Raw genomic sequence first — 5,122 nt, 5'->3', positions numbered from 1 at the left:
AATTCACAGTGCTCACCATAGCACATACCCTCCCCAATGTCTATCACCCAGCCACCCCGTCCCTCCCACCCCACCCCCCACTCCAACAACCCTCAGTTTTAGAACACTATTATTAATGTATAATTTAAATACAGTGAAATGTTCAAATCCAGTCAGTTTAATCTCTTTTGACTAATGCAGGCCCCAAGGTGCATGCGCCTTCCCAGGTAGCCCTGCCCCAAGAGGAACAACTACTGTTGTGGTTTTGATTTTTCTTACTGTGTGTACTTACCATATGTACTTACCGTGTACCTATGTGGTTTTTTCTTCCCTCGGTCTGGCTTCTTTCACTCAGCATAATGCTTTTCAGATTGACCCAATGTTATTGTGTGTATTGGTAGTTTGTTTCCTTTTAATGCTTTGTAGTGCTCCAGTGTACAGACCTGTCCTGGTTTGTCCCCACTTTCTCTTGTTGGACATCTAGTGTTTAGCTCTTATGTTTAAAGCTACTGTCAGCATTCTTGAAAAAGGCCTGTGGTGGAAATAATGTTTTCATTTCTCTTGGATAAATACTTTGGAGAGGAATTGTTAGATCACAGGGTAGATGCAAGTTTAACTTTTTAAGAATCTGGCCCTTTTCCCAAAGTGGCTGTACCATTTTATACCTCACCAGCACTATAGGAGAGTTCTGGTTGCTCCACATCTTTGTCAACATTTGGTAGGGTCAGTCTTTCTTATTTACTCATTCTAGTGGCTATGAAGTGATATGTCTTTGTGTTTTAATTTGCATTTCTCTGATGACTAATGATATTGAGCATTTTGTTATGTGCTTATTCACCATTCATTCATATTCTTCAGTGAAGTGTTCAAAAGAACTCTTCTTTAGAAAGAGTTGCTTTATGTCAGGAAATATTTGGCCATTTATTTCTCTTACCTTTTTTTGTTTGTAGGTGTTTGTGTGTTCTATGGACATACACTTTTTTTTTAGGTGTATGCATGGTGAATATTTTCCCCTAATCTGGGACTTGCCTAGTTTTTAAGTAGTGTATTCGTCTTGACTTACCTGAGTTGCTTATTATAGTTGAAAGGCTCTTTCTGTGTCTAGTGGAAAATAAAACAATAATATTGTTGATTATTTTTCTTGGGTCTATGCCTCAAGCTCTTTCCATTTTGTGGCCAACTGGGTCTTTATCAAGAGCTAGGAAAGTGCCCAAGGTGTTGTTTTCAGAACTCTTGATTTTCACATGACATGACTTCTTTTGAAAGAGTTGCTTTATGTCGGGGTATAAAGAGTTCTAGTTTCACTGAAAACGTCTGTTTTTTGGAAATGTCCTGTCATGTTTTTTGGAAATGTCCTGTCAGAAAACGGAAACTTCTGCAAAATAATGGAGATTGGTTGGGTGATTACATTCCAAGGATTGAGGAAGCCAAGGAGTGGGAATTTACAAACCACAGCAAAATGTACCTGTTAGAATATCATTCTCACTTTATGTTACAAATCATGTGTGGTTCCATCTGCAACTGGCAGTCAGTGAGGAAGCCTTTTATGTCTTCTTGATCCACTTTTCCAAACCTTCTCCACTTTTCCAAACCTTCATGTCTTGTCCTATCTCAGTCTGAAACACACCCTTTTCCCTTGCACTCAATAAAAAGATGAGCAGTTTAGTTTAACGAATGGTTATTAAGTGCTTACTGAATGTCAGGCATTTAGCAAAAAAACATGGTCTCTGTCCATAAGGAATTAACAATCTAGACAAGACTTTTAACTCATATATGTAAATTTATTTAAATATGTATCCATCCTTTTTTGCTGTACTCTTGTGTTTGGAAAGGACCATCTCTTATTTTGTGTAAAGTTGGTTCTTCTACCTGCATTGAATCTTGCTGCCTTATATCTCTTTGGGTAGCTTTTCTTATCAACTTTTCTCTCTTTTCTCTAACAATAGTCACTTGTCCACTTTTTTTTTTCTTTTCTTTAGTACATAACTTTAGCATCCAGATCTGCATCAAGCTGCCTTATGGACCTTACTTAATTCTGTGTCTAGTTCAAGTAAATGCCAGTAAATGTATATATTTACTGTAGTGTCTCAGGAAAATGCCAAAGGGGTGGGATTGCCAGATAAAATACAGAACACCCAGTTAAATTTGAATTTCAGATAATGCTTTCTTTAGTGGAAATATGTGCTATACATAGTATAAATTTGTTCCCTATAGTATTTGGGATATACTTATACTGTAAAATTATTCATATAACTGGGCATTCTGTATTTTTACTTACTAAATTTGGCTACCCTATGAAGGGGGATGACATAATGCAAATGAAAATTCCAGAAGTCAACATTCTCCATCCCTTTCCATCTCCCGCAACATAGAGCAGATGCTCCTGAAGTCCTCCTTACCCTCTCTTCCATGCTAAACTCCCAGGAACAACTGACTCAGTCTAAACAGGATCTGCTTTGTCCAGATTCCACAGTAAATCTTTTACTTCTTTGTTTTGTACTCACATTCGCCCTTCACTTGTTATGTCCATTGAAACCACAGAACTGGTCCTGGCTCAACTGCTCTTTTAATCTCCTTCCTCTGGGAAGGTTGTAAATACTTACCATTCATTTTTTCTCTTGTTGGAATAGGCTAAAGTCACAGATAAAAAGTTCTGTAGCTTTTCTTCTTCTAGCATTCTTATGTCATGACTTCTCTTCGAGGGTGTGTTCTTTTTTAGTATGTTCTGCAATGCATTGCAGCTTAGATTCTTCCCTTAGAATACCATTAAGGCAACTTCCATCAAGATTACTTATGCCCTCTTGGTTGCCTCCAGGTTCTTTCTTGAAATTTTCCTTTAACTTCTGATGGAGGTCATCATCAAGATGGCCTGCCCAAGGTGAGGGAGTAGCTGGGGACCGAAATCCAGCATGTACTCTGCTTTCCAGCTCATGCTAACTGTCCTAGACCATGAGGTTCAATAAATAACACTCTTACTTCACCTGAGTCCTGAAAAATATTGAGAGAAAGTTGAAGATTTCGGGCAGATGGAGAATAAAATACTTTTTACAGGTCAAGATAGGTTGAAAGACAGGATTAGATATGAGCCAGCAATAGATTCTAATTCTGGTATGCAGAATTAGATAGATGTACAGCCTTGTCATAGAAATTACTGGACCCTCAACGTGGGGCACTGCCCCAGGAAGAACCTGGGGCAGGAGGAAAAGACCAGAGTGTGCACTTCCTTTGGACAGCTAGCACCCCCATGAGGAAACTGGCAGCTTCTCCCCCAAACCCACCCACAGGCAATGTCATGGATTAGATGTGTTGGACACCTGTTGTGAGCCACTTTACGTGCTGTTGCCCCACTTCCTAATCTAGCTGCTAGTGAGCCTGTCAGTTCTGCACAGGCTTTGAATGCCTTTGTTCACTGCAACCTGAAAACACTTCTGTTCACATCTTGCTTCTAGCTCCAGGGCTTTTCTAATGCTTTGGTGTAGGATGGGCATGCTTGACATGTGTACAAGTACAACCTGAGTTCGTACCCATGAAGTCACCTTTGACCAATGGGGATGAAAGCTGGTAGATTCAATGCTTGCCTCATTTTTCCTCTACGTGGACAGTTCTGAGATATATTTTAGGAGGTCCATGGGATCAGGTACCCAATGGCTAACTCACTGTATTAGCTTTCCCTCTTTTCCAGTACCACTTCTTTCTCTTCTATTCCCTGAGATCATTTCCTTCATTAATTCCAGGCCTACAAGACTTTTTCTACTGCTCTGCTTTCAGAGAATCCAGACTGAGACACTAGGGAAGGAGGAGTGGATGAAAGAGTAAAGAGAGGCAAAGAGTGTTATGTTGATGGGTGTACTTCCACCTGGAAGGAAAAATCAAATGGTGTGTAAGAACTTCTTCTCTAGTGGGGAAAATAACAGGGTGTCCATCTAGACAAAGGATGAAAAAGATCTTTGATCAGTTCAATTCTTAGATAGCAAGAAAGCTAAAAAAACCAGTCTTTTTCTTACTGGATCTGAAAGGAGATGAAAACAAGCTGAAGATGTCGAGGATGAGCCCTAACCATGGATACGAGGCTTCCAAGCGATGGAAACCCCTAGTCAGAAGGAGCTCACATGGAAAACACTTGCTCTGAGCAAAAAAAAAAAAAAAGACTGGACAGATTTAAGACTCTTCTTAGTTCTGTGTGGTTAGTTGTTTACAACTGTTTTTATGAGAATCTTATGAGCATAGTGGATATTAGGGCCATAATTTTAAATCTACTTTCTCTGGTTCTTGTGTCTTTTATAAATGGTTGAGGTTTTTTTTTTTTTTTTTTAAGATTTCAGTTTTTAAGTGATCTCTACACCCATTGTGGGGCTCGAACTCACAACCCTGAGATCAAGAGTCTCATGCTCTTCCAACTGAGCCAGCCAGGTATCCCTAGAATGATTGAGTTTTGACTAAAGGAGAACATATTGAACACCTACAAGGTGCAGAAAAATCACTGGCCGTAAAGGACTTTCTGTTGTCATAAGTGCGGTGAAGTCCACCATCATAGTTTAAGTTTGGGCAGTGGTATCCCCCTGGGGAGGCTGGGCTGTGTATTACATGGGCAAGAATAGCCTCGGGGAAGTTAGGCTTGTCTCATAGTGCTGATTCTGGCTACTGCACAGCCCAAACATTTTTTGTCTCCAGCTTTGATGTCTACCCCTAATCTATAATTTTTCTTGCATGGTGCTGAATCATACCTGTGAACTCACTCTAGGTAGGGGCAGCTTGTTGCTCCTACCAAGCTTTTAAACTAAAACCACAGAATAAGTCCCACTTGAGCTCATTGTTATTTCCTTTTTATGGGACAGGAATTACCTGCCTGCAAAGCTCCTCACAAAAAACATGTACTCCATGCAAGAGAGCTCAGAAAATCTTGGGATGAATGGGCCTCAGGCCAGGAAGCATCAGTCATGGCTAGAGTCTTTCTGTCACAGCTGGGATCTTTCCTTTTGTATCACCGTCTGCCATGCACACTGAAACAGCAATCTTTGGAATTTTGAATATGGTGCTGCTAACTTGAATGTGTCCCAGTTACTCTTTTTAGAAAGACAGCTTATTTTCTTGAATAGAGATTAGGCTTGTAAATGTGTCCTCATTAGCAAGGCAGAAGGAGGTT

Source organism: Leptonychotes weddellii, chromosome 13, assembly GCF_054177405.1.
Source record: "Leptonychotes weddellii isolate Sample4059 chromosome 13, ASM5417740v2, whole genome shotgun sequence".
NCBI classification, from domain to species: domain Eukaryota; kingdom Metazoa; phylum Chordata; class Mammalia; order Carnivora; family Phocidae; genus Leptonychotes; species Leptonychotes weddellii.
The sequence above is the reverse complement of the archived record's forward strand: the minus strand, read 5'-3'. Positions refer to the sequence as shown.